The sequence below is a fragment of the Conger conger genome, chromosome 13 (genome assembly GCF_963514075.1).
Source record: "Conger conger chromosome 13, fConCon1.1, whole genome shotgun sequence".
Taxonomy (NCBI): Eukaryota; Metazoa; Chordata; class Actinopteri; order Anguilliformes; family Congridae; genus Conger; species Conger conger.
Window position 1 is genome coordinate 46,983,771 of NC_083772.1, and position 19,857 is coordinate 47,003,627.

The 19,857-nt window shown below is 45.0% G+C and overlaps 1 pseudogene; it reads right to left on the reverse strand.

The window, feature by feature from the left end:
* LOC133107602 (uncharacterized) overlaps positions 1 to 19,857 on the reverse strand; it is a 980,437-nt pseudogene that overhangs the window by 448,219 nt on the left and 512,361 nt on the right.

Below are 19,857 nucleotides of genomic sequence, written 5' to 3' on the forward strand. Positions count from 1 at the left end.
TGTTGTATTGTCTCTTTGACTCAGCACACTTGGGGACTGCTAATGAGAAATTAGCCGTGTTTGCAAATTATGGTCAAAACACGCTGAAGCCATTTGCTTCAAGTATGAAAAATAATAAATACATAAATGAATAAATAAACCGATAATCATGACACGAGAGAGAGACAGAGAAAGAGGGAGAGTGAAATGAGACAAGGTTTGTGGTCTGGTTTTCTGCGTTCTCATTCTGGGGACATGGGAGGCAGAGCTCCAGGGAGAACACACTGCCTTATGCTGATATCCCAGGATTGCTCAATCCATATACAACTGCTGACAGCGCAGAGGGGGTCCAGATGGGGGAGGGCCTGGATCCACTCCTAATACGACCAGTATTCATCCAGAGGGACAGAAGCAAGAGGTAAATCTCGGTTCCACTGATAGTGATATGCAGATCCATTCTCTTTCAGGTTCCACTACTGATAGTGATATGCAGATCCATTCTTTAATTCTCTTTCGGGTTCCCTGCCTGGTCTGGCTGTGAATAGAGTATCATCGCCTCTGGAATTTGGAGCTGTTTTCAGTCAGGGGCTACCCTTGCAGGAATCCCCACACAAGACAAAATGGCTGAACTCACTGAGGTCAACAAGAGTTCTTCCTCGGGATGTTGCACAATGACTGTAAATTACAGCCCAGTTCTAGGAAAACAAGGTCTTGCAAGTGCCATAGATGGTTCTGGCTTTTGTCAGTCCAAACTCCCTAACCACACAATTAACTGCTCTAAATGAACAGGTGACAATGTGCTCACCATGTCCTGCATTTCGCCGTTCAGACTCCCGTTCTGAGTTAGAGGTGTGCATCCTGACCCAGACACAGCGGGGTCGAAGGTACGCTGTGATAGGCCAGGTGTCGGCCCTATTTTTATCTCTGTGACATTGGGACAGATTGAGGACGGACCCACTGACAATCCGGAAATTTACAAACCGTACAGCATGAAGACTTCTACCAGCTGTTATCTGTTAACAGATGACAATGGGGCAAAGCTTCCTGTATACCGTCATGCTCAACTAGCAAATGAAAACAGCCATACCTATATCTGAGCACGTGAGTGATAAATGTTTAACAGAAGGAAAAACAGCAGTAAACCTAGCTGGCTAGCCTCTTCTGATCATTATGAAGATGAAATGATAAAATATTTCTATTTTACAAACATATGCTTTCTGCAAACACATACTGAAAGAAAGAGGATGTCGCCCCTCTGTTTTGTCGTCACAGCATGAGTTCTTAAAGAATAAGTGCAAGAGCTCAAATACGGCTGCTTACATTTGTCAGTTGAGCATCACGGGACACGATAGAAACTAGAAGCCTTGCTTTGTGCTGTTGTTGTCAAGCATTGTGGCTCTCCCTATTCTGCGATCAAAACCACCTTCCCTCGCACCTCTGCTGTGGGAAAAGCTGCATTGTATTGTATTGTATGGTATGGTATGGTATTGTTGGATTGATATTTCAGCAATCAGGTAATATTCGGTTTGGGCTTAAATTTTGCAGAGAGCTTTAAAAGCCCTGCTGAAAAAATGGTTCAGGCTAGGCTTTGAAACAGCTGGTAGCTGGTTGACCAGTTCAGACCAGCTCCCAGCCGAACATGATTTAGCTGGTTGACCAGGTCAGACCAGCTCCCAGCTCAACATGTTTTGACCAGCTCAAGCTATGTTTTGAAACAGACATGTTACCAGCACTAGCTGGTTGACCAGCTCATACCCAGCTAGACCAGCTTCATGACCAGCTTGGTCATGCTGGTTGACCAACTCATATCCAGTTAGACCAGCTTTTTGACCAGCTTGGTCATACTGGTTGACCAGCTCATATCCAGCTAGACCAGCTTTTTGACCAGCTTGGTCATACTGGTTGACCAACTCATATCCAGCTAGACCAGCTTTTTGACCAGCTTGGTCATACTGGTTGACCAGCTCATATCCAGCTAGACCAGCTTTTTGACCAGCTTGGTCATACTGGTTGGCCAGCTCATATCCAGCTAGACCATTTTATGACCAGTTTGACCAGCTCAATTTTCAAGCTGTATTTTACAGCCGGGAGGATCATGCTCTGCTGCTTGGGGCCTTGTTTCTGGCCCGATTCAGAGCTCTCCTCTGTTCCTCAGAGTCCCACTCATCTATCAGACTGCAGTCGAGCTGGGATGAAAGAGCACCAGGCACCTGTGCTGCTCCAGGGAGAGGTTAAAGCTCTCCTTAACCCTCCTATCATGTTTGGGGTCAATTCCACCCCATTCAGTGTTTGACCTCTCTCAAAAACCAGTTAACCTTTTTTTACAGCTTGATGCAGCATGATTTAAAAAATAAATCTATTTTGGTGGGATTAAATAGTAAACATGCAATACACATAATGCCTAAGTCCTGTACCAACTTTGCAGGTGTTGTTTGGGCTTATTTTGACCTTCAGCAACTGTATAAAAATGTCAAATATGTCAAAATATACAACCATCTCAGATTTCTTTGTGGATGATTCTTGTGGCACTTTCCCATATAGGTGCCACAGTTTCACTTCCTGTACCTCAGGCTCTAAGACAAGATGTTTCTCACAGATTTTTCATATTCATGGCTGGTCATTTGGGAGACAATAAGAAGGCAACACACAAAGTGTAAAAAAAACAAGTTTGCAATAATTACCCCAAAGACCCCAAACATAAAAGCGGTCATAAACTCTGAACATAATAGGCGGGTTAATGATTACTTTGTTCAAATCTCCGCTTGCTTTGTCCCAGCCATTAAGTATCAAATTACTTAAGAGTGCCTTTTGTAGTAGTGCCATTCTCAATGGGCTATTTCTCTTTGCGTTCCATCATACATATTGACCACTTACGTTCCCCATTAAATAGAGCTCCCAGTGAGCTCGATTTTATGAACTCACAGGGGACTCACAGCGAACATTTTAACCGCAGGCTGCTGGTCTTCCGGCCTTTTCGAGAAATTAATTTCTGTTTTAATGTCCTGTGATTTCTTAAGATTCGCTGCAATAACAAAATCCTTTTGGAAGCTCTTCGCTGGAAGACAAATAAAAAAAGGCTTAATCTCAGTCACAGGTGAAGGCAATTTCTTAGAAACTTTTGCTAAGAAATGCCAGTGCATGTTTCCAGTTTATTGTAAGGCTGAATTTCACACTGACAGTGCCGCAGGGTCTGTACTGGGACAGCCTTCACCAACTGTGGAAGGAACATCAGCTTGCCATTCGAGATTGGTGTGAAGCAAAATGTGTAAAATAAGTTAAAGAGATGCGCTGCCATTAGAAAAGGGTAAAATAGCAGAGTAAACTCTGGGTTCTGGGCCCTGTTTTGGTTGTGGGATTACTACTCCTGTGCCGGGCTCGGGCCTGTGCGGGGCTCGGTGGTTTGGCGATCCGAAGGGTTGGCATCAGTTTGGGCTAGGCGCTGCAGTCGGGGGTGTGAACAGAAACATTTGGCACTGTACCAGTTTCGTCATCAATAATGCATTTGTGTTTTAAACCAACCCAGACCAGGTTTCTACTCAAACACTGGCACATTGTGCTATTTTTGTGGCGTTAAGAATTTAGATTAGATTAGATTCAACTTTATTGTCACTGCACAGAGTACAAGTACTATGACAATGAAGTTTGGCATCTAACCAAAAGTGCAAAATAGTGCATACGGTGCAATGTGGTACAAAAATAATAAATACAGGATAAATATGAATATACAGTTTCACTGTATTTTTATAAATATGGGTGCAGGTACTATGGGTGGTAGGAATGTATAAATGCATGAACACCAACACAGATGCAATATTTTATCTCAATTTTACTATTTGATATTTGAAGTCTATATTTATGAATGTTTAGGCATTGCACCAGTATGGAGTAAATAAACTTCAATGAGAGACACGAAGAACACATAAGATGTGAACATAACAGACACTTTGTTAAATGCTTGTACTTGCTCTGTGTGTTCATTTTCTGACTGTCAGTACCGTGAAGTGGAGAGTGGAATGGGACGCAGTACCAGGCAGCTCAGCGGGGAGAGCGTCCAGGCAGAGCGTCCAGGCAGAGCGTCCTGGCAGAGCGTCCAGGCAGAGCGTCCAGGCAGAGCGTCCTGGCTCATGGGCCGTGACGGGAGCAGTAACCGCACGGGGCTGGTAACGCAGTGTGGGTGGTGCTAATGCACTGTTTTTAAAGAGAAAGACATGCAGCAATCTGATAGGCAATGTCAGAACCTGGATTCATTATTTATCCTGGGCCCAAGTAAAGGGCTCGATAAGACACGGAGAGAAGGCACTGGAGATAGGCAATTAGAGGTGTAAATGTGTGTGCGTGTCAACAGGGCTGGCCCGAGAATCCTCACAACGGCATTCTTAATACTCTGAGGATTACATACCTTAGAATGAGTGTGATTACTCGCTTTGTAACTCTGTTTAATTATTGCCTGCTGTAGTCTCTCGAAATAGTAACTCACAGACATTTCAGTAATAGCCAAAGCTCTCACTCCCAAGAAGATCTCAGAATCCTCACCAGGAGAAGGTTGATTTCCTTATAACCACGAAGGATGCTTTGTTTGTAGATTGACCTGAACCAATAATAATAGAGTATATAATTCAAAGAGTCCTGTATTGCTTGAATCCTCCCCTGATAATACACCAGAAAGACCAGAATCGAACCCATTGGCCTTTTGGACTTCAAAATGACTCAAACACTTTAAATTCAATATGGGCTTAAAACTACAGCGTTTTGGAAATTCTAAAACATTGACTCAGTAAAGAAATACAGCCAGTTTGTGCAAAAATGAAACGGAGACTTTGAGTAAGCAGAATATGCCAACAACTGTGTGAAATGTAACCGATTTGAGAGTGGTCTCTGCTCACACAAACAATGGAAGCTGTGCTTTCTCTGTTGAGTTGATGTGCAGGAGGAGATAGAGACACAGTGTGTGTGTGTGTGTGTGTGTGTGTGTGTGTGTGTGTGTGTGTGTGTGTGTGTGTGTGTGTGTGTGAGAGAGAGCACTGCACAGTATGGAGAAGCAGAGGAATGGAGAATGTGCCGAATTCATCATCATTGAAGAAGTTTTATTTTGTTTCTGTAACTACTTCTGTAACTACATAATATGTCTTGATATATTAATGACATATGTCTTTAACATTCATTGTTGGTATTAGAATCTTTGTCTTTAGATTAGACTTTGAATTAATGCTCTGCCTATCAATGAATTTGGTGCTTTAATTGATAATTGATATCTGTGACCTGCTCTATCAAAATGAGTCACATTGACACCAAAACGTATTTTGAGTTTAAGAAATTACTTGAAAGAGGAGAATGTGAGCTTTCTAGCAATATCAATGTTATGCAGATATCAAGTGAGTTGTGTCCCATTGCATTCTGAGAGCCACCAAACCATATTTTGAAAAAATGGCTTAAAAGTTTATAAAAGTTACATTAGGCTAGGAGACTACTGATATCAGTAGTTAGCCATCAGGGCTAACAAAATTCTGGGGCTATAACTTGTCATCTTGTGTTTAAACACTTTAAAACAATATTTTTTACTCTGAACATTTACTCTTGACATTAATACAGACCATGAAAGAAAATATATGAACATAACATAGCCACAAATGCAGCTGATGTGGTTGTTTGTGACTGGTGACAAGCTGGCTAGCCCCCAAACAATGCACAACTCCAGTGTTACTTTCACTTTGACATCTTGCGTTTCAAATCTTAAAAACGATATTTTACTCTGGATCTGGTATTATCATATGCAGATTATGAAAGCCAAGATGTTGTTCTACAAAATTAAGATGAAAGCCTAGAACGGCCAAAAATGAACATTTTTACATAAACACAGATTTATGCGACATTGGCCTTCACGGCTGATTATGATCGAATAGATCACATATTTCATAATTACCAAAATGCATTAAATGTTGGATAAGTGAGATGTTTTAACCACTGATGCTGCTTGTTTTTTGTATTTTGAGGGCTGAACATTAAACAAGGGTGTAAAAGTGCTGGGTTCAGAAATTGTCATTTTAAACAGATTCTCAGTTCCCCTACAGCAATAATAAGACCAAACCCACATCCCACCCACAGTCTATTTACTCGTATCAAACCGGCCGTTTTATTTTGCCATAGTTTCAATAAAGCCTGGAATCACAAAATAACAAAATTGCGTTGGATGCGCCATAATTTGCAGCGCTTTGTGCTAGGACTAGCATTTGACCGTTGCACCTGGGCAGGCCACTGAAGGCTCTCTGAAACCTTGAAGCATTTCAGAGAGATCTAGGCTGGGATTCAACTAATTTTGTCCTTAAAGGTACAATATGTAATTTCGGACTTCTAGCGGTCAAGAGAGGAATTGCAGCAACAAACGCCCTCAAACCACAACCCTGTTTATCCTTCCCCATTCTCTGTGAACGCACTTTGAAGCCATCCCACACTATTGGCTGTGGCAATTAGAACCAATTTTTAACCAATGAGCTTGAATCATTGTGAAGTTATACAATGTTTTGTTTGAGACAAATAAAGGATTCGCTAAACACAAAAGATTCAGCACGTAAAGAGATAAAAGGAACGTGTAGCTGCCCAAATTGTACTCCAGACAAGCGATCACTGAAACTCTTTATCCAAGCGAAGACTACATATCTAGTTATAAAACAATACCAGTTCATTATCGGTAGCAACAAGCAAATTGGCTATTAGTGAGCTTGCCGAATTTACAGATATCCACCTGAGACTCAACGCGTGTGCAACAATGCTCGCAACGCTCGCTACTATGTTCGTATTGCCTCAGGTGGATATTTGTAAATTCGTCAAGCAAACTATGGCTAATTTGCTTGTTGCTACCACTGGCAAACTGGTATTGTTTTGTAACTACATATGTAGTCGTGGATAATAATAAGCAATACTATACAGTATTCACTATACAGTTCCAGTGATAGCTTGTCTGGAGTGCATTTGGGCAGCTACGCACAAACAATCAGAATAAGCCCCCACGCCATTGGCTGTGGCAATTAGAACCATTTTTCAACCAATGAACTTGAATTATTGTACAGCTGTGCAATGTTGTGGTACAGAGTGACAGCCCATATATAAGTTTATTACAAATATAAGTTTGGTGAGTTCAGAAATGGCAAAAGAAGAACTTGCCTAACTGAGTTTGCGCAGAAATTGTATAACAGTGTTTACTTGCAAGACAAATTGAAGGACATGTTGATTGAATAGCCTAAATCAATCATAGCTTATGAGTATTTCATCATGAACACAGGCCTACTCATGCCGTGCGTCTGTAGCAGGGTGAGCTCAGCTTGTTCGTTAGTAAGCATGGTGAAGTGCAGAGAAAGTGAAGGCTGGTAGCTGGTTACCGCGACAACACTCCCTGATGACGTAACCCTCAAATTCAAATGAAGGTCGTTACCCATGGCGATTTTATCTTTAGCTGAACGCGTTCGCTTCACAAATATCCCACCTCGGACTCAGGCAAAATCTCACTCGTTACATGTACACACATGCAGTATTTACGTGCGTCATTAATACACACACACACAGACACACACACACACACACACACACTGGCTAGCGCAGTCGTGGCTAGCGCAGTCAGGCTGTACAGGTTGTATGGGTCGCACTCGAGGCAAGGTCACAGCGCAGTGTGCGCCCTCGTCCAGTGTTGCCAGTCCCAGCAGGAATTGGCATAGTCTGAATGTGATACCGTGAAGAGGGCCGGATCCACACTGAGACAGGGTTCAGCCAACCGGCAGCCCCCTCTAGTCATATGCTGATTTCAATCCAAGCTGTTTAACTGGACAGAATGGTGCCAATGTTGTGGTCATTTTGGTTAACATGCCCAGCGGAAAATACTATCACAGTGCTTTTGTATCCTTTCTGAAAAACACAGCTCAAGCTATGTTTCAAAACAGCTGGCAGCTCCCAGCTCAGACACGCTACCAGCACTTTTGGGTTGACCAGCTCATACCCAGCTAGACCAGCTTTATGACTAGCTTGGCCATGCTGGTTGACCAGCTCATACCCAGCTAGCCTTCATCATTATCACTGAGTGACATCACAAAAAGCCAAATTTATTTAATAAATATTCTGCTTTCCCGATGCTGACAAGCAAATGTACCGGTGCATCTAAAAAAACTAGAATATTGTGGAAAAGTACATTTCTGTAAATTAATTTTAAAAAATCTAAAATCCAGTGTCTCAGAATATTAGAATATTACAGAAGACCAATCAAAAACAGGATTTATAGCACAGAAATGTCGACCTTCTGAAAAGTATGTTCATTTATGTTCTGTATATTGTCTGTATTTCTTTCTATATGGTTGTCTTTTCAAACAAATAAAATCACAAAAATATTTTGTTTGGTCTTCAGAAGCAAGATTCACAACTTTCATCTATCAAACCCAGCTGAGATCTGACTAAGATAGGTTCACCTTAAATTGTTTAATTCTTCATCTTTGGGAATAAGCTTTCCTAAAGTGCTATTGATCTTCCAAACAGGGGTTCAGTAACTTTGTTGCTCATATTACAAACATCTTCCTGCCAACATTATTTATCATTCAAATACCTTTTGAGTGCTTAAGTAATTACCCTCGAACAACAATTTGGCCACAATCAATTGGAATCAGGCAAATAGGCATCCTTGTCAAAGGTCAAGGCAAGGAAAGAGAGTACCCTTTAATTATTAAGAGAGCATGAATATTTAATAACCAGGAGGCAAAATAAATTCGTCCCCAACACACAAGGCCTCTAAAATAATGTGCTTGCCTTATCTGCTTATATCAGAATGCACTATTAGTGCAAAATTGACAGTGACAAAAAATGAAATAAAAAATGTATCTGACTGTTGTGAGATATACAGCATATTGCTAATGGTCTTGTATTAGAGGATGCTGTCACACGCTACACATCTCATTTCAGCCAGCCACTCTGCCTTTCCCTGCCTCCATCAGCCAGCCACAGCAACATATGGGCTCCTGTTTGGCACTGCAATCACACTGCCTTTCCCTGCCTCCATCATGAACCAGAGCAACATACGGAGGCGCTGGTTGCGTGGTGGCTTCGCCAGAGGAAAAGCCCTGCCAAGAGAAAAAGGGATGTACTCGTATAAATAAACACACACATGCTGGAAGAATGTGCCTGTCACACTGAATGATCAGGAGCCACACAAGCGCTATTACAATATGGGAAAAAAATACAAACAGGGAGATGAAAAAGCGGAATAAGGCAGTGACAGGGACAGCCAGCAGATCTTAAAATAGCATTGCTTCTCCTCCTCTGTTTGAGGGTGCGTGGGGGAGGGGGGGGCACGGGCTTTTCCCAGAACGCACCTCCATTATGCAGCCGTCTCCACTCACTCGCTGGGGAGGGAGAGAGGGAGGGAGAGAGAAAGAGACGGAAGGGAGGGAGAGATGGAGGGAGAGAGACGGAGGGGAGGGAGAGCGGGAGGCGCGCAGGATTAAATGAAGTCGCCTGCTGCAGTCATAAAATACTCCCAGCATCCTCTGGCCTTTCTGACACCTTGTTTACTTTTTCTCCTGGTGCTGGAGATGGGGTGGAGGTTGGGGGGGGGATGGGGGGAGTGTATGGAGATAGAAATTTTCCAGTAACGATGCATCAGAGGATCTCATGAAAGCTGAAAACAGAGAGAGAGCAGGGGAGAAAGGGAGAGAGAGAGAGCACACTGAAGAAAAGATTGCACTCCGCAGCAAACACTGTGATTGGCTGAAAACAGTGGAGCATCAGTTGCACAGTGGATCCTGAGTAGCTCTATTAGAAAAGGTACAGTTTGGATACTGGTCTAAGCCATACTTACATCACAAATCAACTGCCTTTGGGAATCCACAGCAATGGGACAAGACTGGCATTTACCCATCAGAGCTGGGGTGGGTTTCATTTGGCCAAAGTTCCCAATGATCTTCCAGGCTCTGGGAAGAGATACACCTCTTCTACAAAGAGTGCAGGACACCTTGGCCTACCTCAGCTGGGTCAAATACATAACTGTTTTGGATTCAAATATTTTTTCTGTGCTCGATTGATCTTGCCTGGTGCAACTGAGCCAACCAAGAGGACCTGAAGGAGGGAATTTAATTGGTTCCAATACACCAGACAAGCTCCGTAATACATAGAAAAATATGGCCTAGCCGAGCATAAAATAGCCAGTCCAGATGGGACTTAAAAATAGGAAAAATGGGGTGACGACAATCCCCTGTCAACTTTGGCTTCTGTCCGGGCTACATATAGTCCATGGACAGCAGAAGGGTTGTCGGTTTAAATCCTATATCAGACGTTAGGAATGATCTGCATTGTCTCTATAAAACAACCAGCTTTGTAAAAGGGCAAAAGGTCAAAAAGAAGCTTTTTATGAAGCCCATGGATAAATACAAAGAAAGTAACAAACCAACCCATCAAAAATGAGTCCCATTCATGTGTCAGTGGTCTTTCACATATTCATGGAAAGCCATGTACTCCATCTTGTGTTTCTATGATGTTTTAAGTCAACAATCCCAAAATGGCTGGTGGGTCTCCATCTCTTTTAATTGTAGTTATGCACATTCATCAAACTACCAGATAATTAATTGAGTGTGCTCCCTTCCCCCATTCTTTTTACATTCAACTCAAATAACCAAATGTCAATGATCAGAGTGGTTGTCTTTCTTCCTCAGAAGAGCACTACAGTGAGTCAGGAATTTCAAGTGCACACCCACTCAGACGCGAGCAAGTCTCTGATACACAAGGCCAAAACTGCTCACTTTTACTCATCAAACTGCTGGACATTTTCTCCTCTCACTTGTCATCTATCAGTGCAAAATGCCTCAGCGACATAGCACAATTTCCCAGGGCTTTGATGCACATCATCACTCAGCCTACATTTGTGAGCATATTAGACGGACACATATCCGGACAAATGAAACTTTCATTATCTCTCAAGTGATGGGTAAGGGAGAACAATATACCCAGGATGCAACAGAACCAACCTATTCACTGGTGATTTCCTTAATTTAACCTTAAAATAATTTAGTTAGGTCCACAACCTCAATTCTGTTACCATTCTCTGGCTAGTAAGGTTTGACGATTGATTTGACTTCTATGAACCTTTGATAAAAAAATGTAGCCACCATGACCCTCCCAAATTTTCGGCCAGAGGTCCAAATCCAGGATGGCCACCACCCATAAATTTTGAACCAGAGCACCTAGAGTCACATACGTGCTGATGAGGTCGCCTTCCTTTGTACTGACTTCAACATGGCCTGGGACATGTGGATCGAATGCACCATGAACAAGGGCAGCAAAATGAAGGCTGACTGGCTCTCCATCCTCCAGAATGAGAAGCAGCTCCAGGAATGTGAACTACGTGGCCTAGATCCAGGAGGCTCATCAGGCCCTGGCCAACAGAAGAGCAGCCCAGAGGAAGCACATGGAACGCGGCCCCAAACGGATGCGAGAGGATGAACAGTGTGTGCAGTGTGTGCGTGTGTGCAGTGTGTGCAGTGTGTGCGTGTGTGCAGTGTGTGCAGTGTGTGCGTGTGTGCAGTGTGTGCAGTGTGTGCAGTGTGTGCGTGTGTGCAGTGTGTGCGTGTGTGCAGTGTGTGCGTGTGTGCTGTGTGCGCAGTGTGTGCAGTGTGTGCGTGTGTGCTGTGTGCGCAGTGTGTGCAGTGTGTGCGTGTGTGCTGTGTGCGCAGTGTGTGCATGTGTGCAGTGTGTGTAGTGTGTGCAGGGTGTGCAGTGCAGTGTGTGCAGGGTGTGCGTGTGTGCAGGGTGTGCAGTGCAGTGTGTGCAGTGTGTGCAGGGTGTGCAGGGTGTGCAGTGTAGTGTGTGCAGTGTGTGCGTGTGTGCAGTGTGTGCAGTGTGTGCAGTGTGTGCAGTGTAGTGTGTGCAGTGTGTGCAGTGTGAGCAGTGTGTGCAGTGTGTACAGTGTGTGCAGGGTGTGCCGTGTGTGCAGTGTGTGCAGGGTGTGCAGTGTGTGCGTGTGTGCAGGGTGTGCAGTGTAGTGTGTGCAGTGTGAGCAGTGTGTGCAGGACCTGGTCGCATGCAGGAGTCGACTCCTTTCTGTTCTACCCATCCTCACCCACTGCACCCAAGAGGCAGTCATGCCTGCCTCTGATCAGCCTGCTCTGCAGGGGACGAAAAGTTGACCGGCTTCTTGCAAGAGCGGGTGTTCAGTGAGAATACCTCCCTCCGAGCACCTGTCCCTCGGAGCAAATGCTTGCCAAGGTGCCAGACACGGAGAAGCCTTGGGAGGAACTCAAAGTGAGAGCTGTTGAAATGGAGTGGAGCGCTCTCAAGGCAGTGTTCGACCCGTTTGAGGTCAGTCAGCTTGTGGACCTCGCCAAGTTGCTGGAACATTGTGTTGTCGAGGAGTGTGTGGACTTATTCAACTCCAACGCCACATACAGGAAGACACAAAAGAGCAAGCTCATCCAGAAACCCTACATTGCTCTCATTGGCATGGACATGATGGAGGATGGTGACTCCATCAGCAGAAGATCGGCAGATGCAACACGATACCCCATGCAAGTGGTCAGACTACAGTGCATCCGGAAAGTATTCACAGCGCTTCACTTTTCCCACATTGTGTTATGTTACAGCCTTATTCCAAAATGGAATAAATTCATTTTTTTCCTCAAAATTCTACACACAACACTCCATAATGACAACATGAAAGAAGTTTTTTTTGAAATTTTTGCAAATTTATTAAAAATAAAAAACTAAGAAATCACATGTACATAAGTATTCACAGCCTTTGCTCAATACTTTGTTGATGCACCTTTGGCAGCAATTACAGCCTCAAGTCTTTTTGAATATGATGCCACAAGCTTGGCACACCTATCTTTGGGCAGTTTCGCCCATTCCTCTTTGCATCACCTCTCAAGCTCCATCAGGTTGGATGGGGAGCGTCGGTGCACAGCCATTTTCAGATCTCTCCAGAGATGTTCAATCGGATTCAAGTCTGGGCTTTGGCTGGGCCACTCAAGGACATTCACAGAGTTGTCCTGAAGCCACTCCTTTGATATCTTGGCTGTGTGCTTAGGGTCGTTGTCCTGCTGAAAGATGAACCGTCGCCCCAGTCTGAGGTCAAGAGCGCTCTGGAGCAGGTTTTCATCCAGGATGTCTCTGTACATTGCTGCATTCATCTTTCCCTCAATCCTGACTAGTCTCCCAGTTCCTGCCGCTGAAAAACATCCCCACAGCATGATGTGGCCATGCTTCACTGTAGGGATGGTATTGGCCAGGTGATGAGCGGTGCCTGGTTTTCTCCAAACATGACACCTGGCATTCACAGCAAAGAGTTCAATCTTTGTCTCATCAGACCAGAGAATTTTGTTTCTTATGGTCTGAGAGTCCTTCAGGTGCCTTTTTGGCAAACTCCAGGCAGGCTGCTATGTGCCTTTTACTAAGGAGTGGCTTCCGTCTGGCCACTCTACCATACAGGCCTGATTGGTGGATTGCTGCAGAGATGGTTGTCCTTCTGGAAGGTTCTCCTCTCTCCACAGAGGAACGCTGGAGCTCTGACAGAGTGACCATCGGGTTCTTGGTCACCTCCCTGACTAAGGCCCCTCTCCCCCGATTGCTCAGACAGGCAGCCAACTCTAGGAAGAGTCCTGGTGGTTCCGAACTTCTTCCATTTACGGGTGATGGAGGCCACTGTGCTGATTGGGACCTTCAAAGCAGCAGAAATTTTTCTGTACCCTTCCCCAGATTTGTGCCTCGAGACAATCCTGTCTCGGAGGTCTACAGACAATTCCTTTGACTTCATGCTTGGTTTGTGCTCCGACATGCACTGTCAACTGTGGGACCTTATATAGACAGGTGTGTGCCTTTCCAAATCATGTTCAAGGATGCACCTGAGCTCAATTTTGAAAAAAGTGAAGCGCTGTGAATACTTTCCGGATGCACTGTATGTTCATCCTTTGCTGCCATGGCGATGCAGAACGTATCATCTGTCTGTACAACTTGTGATGCACCATACTCAACTATAGATGACCAGCCTGACCAGCGGGTACGGGGTAAGACATGTATGGGGTGACCTGTAGAGTAGCGGTTAAGGTAAATGACTGGGACACACAAGGTCGATGGTTCTAATCCCGGTGTAGCCACAATAAGATCCGCACAGGCTGTGTAGCATCAGCAACAAGGGCCGGCTGCAAAAACTGATATGCGACAACATGACAGACCTTGCAGAGAGTTTTGGTGCAGAGATTGTCCACTCTGTTGGCTCCCACTGCACCAACTTGTCAACCCAGCAAGAATGGGGAACTACAGCTTTGACCAGTCTGAGGCTGTCCTCTTTCCCGCTCACGCAGTCTGGGCGAGTCGGGCTACAGTGGCCCTGTTGTCATTGATACCGCTGAGACCGATGCCTCTGTCACGGCTGTGGCCATCCCGCAGCGCTGGATGCTCTGTGTGAAGAGGAAGCAGGAGACGGTCTCGTGCTGTGGCCTGGGGACTGAGGAGATGGCAGACTGTATGACAGGCTGTGAGGCCAACCCTTCTCCGGCAAGGGTAAGAGCGGCCGGCGGAGAGCCCTGTGGCCCGACCGCAGGCCTGGAGCTGCCTTGGGCTTGAGGAGGAGCTCTCCCAGTTCACACCACATGTCATCTATGGCGATAAATTGAGAAGCACTGTGTAGATGCCAACACTGCCTCCGTGCAAACTTGGTGTTTCTTGGGAGCTTGTGGATGGTCGCTGTTGCCCTGTCTGCCACACGTGACCTGCCCTCCCAACGCATCTACCTGCACCAAGGCCAGCTGAAGAGAGCAAGGAAGATGAGAGCCAGGAGGGGGATGAGGAGGGAGATGATGATGTACAGAGGAGGAAGGGCGATTCATCGGAGCCTGACAATTCTGAATCTAGTGAGGCAGAATGCTCTGATTCGGTCTTATCATATCTCTCATATTGATTCATGCCATAACAATGTGAAGTATGACACGACTTCTAAATATTTTTTAATTGTGTTGTGGTGTCATTTGTCTACAGAAAATGGCCAAAAACTACCATTCAGGGTAAAATATATTTTTATTAACATGTTTTAAGTGGTTTAATTTGAAAACTGCTCAAGTTACAGCTATTAAAAATAACTTATTTTGAAGTGTAATGAGTTTACTTGCCATCCATTAATCAATTATTTTATTGCAAGAGATCATTGGGAGGTGGTTGCTTTTAGTACAAAAGTTTTCGCGCTACTGGATGGTGGCTATCTTGGATTTATAGATGAAAATTATGTCGTCAGCATCAAACTAATGTCAGATTCGGAATCCCTGTTGTTGACTTACCTGATAAAGTATGTTTGTACATGATTCTAGGTGCTCTAGTTAAAAAAAAAATTTCAAGTTGCCACTGGTGGCCATCTTGGATTTGGCCCTCTGCTGAACAATGCTGGGATCTTTGGGAGGGACATGGGAGCTACATTTTTTCTAAAAGGTCTATAGAAGTCAAATCAATCATTAAACCTTACTAGCCAGAGAATGGTCACATAATTGAGGTTAAATTGAACTAATTTGATGACCAACTCAAGTCAGAGGTACCCAAACTGCAGATAAATTGCTGAATTCCGATGTTTTGATGGCGGAAGGCGGCAGTGAGAGAATAGTCGGATCGGTGGTCGGTCAGATCCCGCCGTAATGAAAGCAGTGAAGATAGACTTTATTATGCCACCGTGGCCCTGCTCCGGGTCAATTACCCAAGCGCTGTGAGCATTCGCTGCTCCCCGGAGGATCATTATCCAGCGCAAGGCCATGGAGCCAATTTCAGTTTGTGCTGGAGATGCCACAGAGACTTCCATTGAAATAGCCCGGTTCAAACGGCCCAATCAAATTAGAGCAGAGCTTCCCTTTGACACCCAGCCACCCCAACATTAGCATTTTCTTTAATTAAAAATCAAACAAACTATGTGAACCCGAGCATTAAAAAAACATATATTGTGTACTGCATCACAGCATTTAGCTGGATGATGGATGTAAAATGATTTTTTATCAAATGTTTTATTCAAAAATACAAAATTCACAGAGAACATTCCAACAGTTATTTTTCCATATCTTCCTAATTTAACTGCATTTCATAATGTATATCAGTAATGTTATGGATATTTAATTTAGTAATTGTGCATCACAATATATACTGTGTTCTGTGGTATTATTGTACAGGTATATCAGTATCATATAGATGTTTACATCCAGCTATCCATCCAGTTTACATAAGCCTGTTTTCCCATCTAAGCAGTAATTTGAGGATGAAATATTTCTCCCAAAGCATTTACACGGCTTCCTCTTTCCCTCTGGACATCTCCACCTCAGAGATGAAAGGAGAATATTTATTCATGCCATCCATGCTTGATAGACTCCACATTCTTCAGTGAGGGTCAGTTATGCGGAAGACTCGTATTTGTGCCTGGCCTCACACTCGTCTCACCGGAAACCTTGTGTTCCCTGGAGCGGATGGAAGCCCCGCTCTCCGGCTGGGCCAGCCCAGGGACCTGTGTGGAGGAGCGGCCTATCTGCACATGGTAATGGAGGAATTCATGGCCGCGGCAGACGGCACGGCTGAGTTTAGGCTGGGCCGAACAGACGGAGTGCTCGAGTGGAGCTTTGTGGAGAGCAGGCTTGGTGCAGACTGACTGCGGGAGCCGTCCATCATGAGAAGCTTGTGAGCAGGCAGAGCAGTATGAACACGTGTGTCAGGGGCTGGAGGTCAGCTGGGTGTGCCATGGTGCTCTCCACTTAGTTCATCAGTTAAAGCAGTTGGTTACACAATTCTCTCACCTCAGATGGTATATTGGGTCTAACATGTCTGCTGAGTTTAAGTTGATCATAAGAAGCAGAAGGCCGAGCAGCTCTCCTGGATCCAGGTTGAGAAACACGAATGTACCTTATACAGAAACACTAACGTACAGCCTGGTTAACATAATATGATCAATATGACAATTATGTTCTCGCAGAATGAAACTTTCTTGGGAATTTGGGATGAACATGCTTGACAAACCCAAAGTGTGAGCCTCAATAAAACTCAATGTTGAGGTGTGCAGTTCCAGCAGATAAATCACTGCTGCCAACATATGGCAGGGCTGTAAATAATTATTTGCCAGCTTGTGAAAACAATACAATTGTATGTTGAATGCATTATATTTACATAATTGTATGTATTTGTATTTACTTTAAAATATGTTGTTACTGTGTAAACTGACTGGTTTGCATATAAGCAAGCAAAATGACACTCCACAGATTCTGTGATGGGCTGTGTGCCGGCGTGTTTAGTTCCAGAGGAGACAGAGTGGGAAAGAAGACTGCTCTCTCCCCCAGCTTCAGCATCCCGGCCCTTGTGTATTAGAGATGAGATCGATTCACACACTGCCAGAGGCGGAGCCGTAGCAGACCCTCTGTGAATATGTTTGCCCAGCCTGGGAGCAGGAGGCCTATCAGAGGTCACGAGCAGGTTCAGAGAGAGAGCAGGAGGCCTATCAGAGGTCACGAGCAGGTTCAGAGCGAGAGCAGGAGGCCTATCAGAGGTCACGAGCAGGTTCAGAGCGAGAGCAGGAGGCCTATCAGAGGTCACGAGCAGGTTCAGAGCGAGAGCAGGAGGCCTATCGGAGGTCACGAGCAGGTTCAGAGTGAGAGCAGGAGGCCTATCAGAGGTCACGAGCAGGTTCAGAGCGAGAGCAGGAGGCCTATCAGAGGTCACGAGCAGGTTCAGAGAGAGAGCAGGAGGCCTATCAGAGGTCACGAGCAGGTTCAGAGCGGGAGCAGGAGGCCTATCAGAGGTCACGAGCAGGTTCAGAGCGGGAGCAGGAGGCCTATCAGAGGTCACGAGCAGGTTCAGAGAGAGAGCAGGAGGCCTATCAGAGGTCACGAGCAGGTTCAGAGTGAGAGCAGGAGGTCTATCGGAGGTCACGAGCAGGTTCAGAGAGAGAGCAGGAGGCCTATCAGAGGTCACGAGCAGGTTCAGAGAGAGAGCAGGAGGCCTATCAGAGGTCACGAGCAGGTTCAGAGAGAGAGCAGGAGGCCTATCAGAGGTCACGAGCAGGTTCAGAGAGAGAGCAGGAGGCCTATCAGAGGTCACGAGCAGGTTCAGAGTGAGAGCAGGAGGCCTATCAGAGGTCACGAGCAGGTTCAGAGAGAGAGCAGGAGGCCTATCAGAGGTCACGAGCAGGTTCAGAGCGAGAGCAGGAGGCCTATCAGAGGTCACGAGCAGGTTCAGAGCGAGAGCATTTTTAAATGGATGGCTGCCCTCAGTCTGCTCCTCCAGCGTGATGACCAAGCCCTGCTGTGTCACTAATGCTGCCCGGTCCATTAGAAACAGGGCGATTTCTCACAGCAATGCAGTCCAAACCTTCTGAGTCTATCAATATCTTGCTTTTTCTGTAATTCATCATCATAATGTAGCTGACTAGAAATGTGGAATTTCGTATGTCAACATGCAAACACAAGTTCTAAAATTTCTAATAAAAATACTTTTTCCACTTTTCTTTAGTGAATAATTCCCCTTTCAAATTTTAGGATAATTTCTTATTTTTTAGGGTTTTTGGCAAGCTCTTGGCCACAGTGAACACTGAGGCAGGCTTCATTTCTGAATTCAATCTAAACTATGTGGTGATTCACCGCACACAGAATAAGTGTCTCTGAACACCGAACACAGCGGGGAGGCTGCCATCTGTCATTCACCAGGTACGTATATAAGGGGAGGGGGGATTCCAGTGAATTATCTGTGCTATTCTACCTTCCTCCCACAGTGGTGCCCATTATTTTTAATGTTGGAATATTTAGGACACCCAATTATATTTGCTGCACAAAGTCATATGATGCATTCTCATTTTACGCATCACTGATTGATTTTATGCCAGAATTATGACATGCCATGTGATTTAAGCAGTTCTTCATTTCAGAAAAGCTGCTGAACAGCGAAGCCTGTCTCAGAATCAGAACTCATTCCCTCAGACCATCTGTCCGCTCTCCTCCACGATGGCGTTCCTGGTCCGGGGAGAGGATGTCGGAATGCTGGAACGCGTCTGTACAGTGCCTGGAGTTCTCTTTAATCACAAGCAACTTCAAAGCCTTTTCGGGGAGAATTCCCCCTCCTTTTCTAAAGATGCAGAAACGCACACACGTGCGTAACCGTTCCCCCCCACCCCCACCAACGAGTGCATTTACAGATTCAATGAGGCGCTGGTGGTGAGTGCTCACCACTAAGGGTGCAGGTTATATTTGAACAGTTGTGGGAACACAGATGCACATACACGTGCAGATGCACACACACACACACACACACACATGCACGTGCACACACACACACACACACACACACACAAACACTCATACACGTGCAGATGCACACACACACACACACACACACACACAAACACTCATACACATGCAGATGCACACACACACAAAAACACTCATATTCATGCAGATGCACACACACACACACATACACACACACAAACACTCATACACATGCAGATGAACACACACACACACACACATACACACAAACACTCATACACATGCAGGTGCACACGCACACACACACACACACACTCATACACATGCAGATGCACACACGCACATACACATTCACATGCAGGTACACATACACGCACACAAATGCACATGCACACATACACATACACACACTGGTACACACATACATGCACACTCAGGTACACACACATGCACACACGCACAGGTACCCATATGCATACACACACATGCAGGTACACATATATACACACACACAAATGCACACACAAGTGCACACACACACATACACACAGGTGCAGACACGCACATACATATACACATGCACATACACACAAGTGCACACATGCACATGCATGCACAGGCACACACACATTCAGACACAAATGAGCAG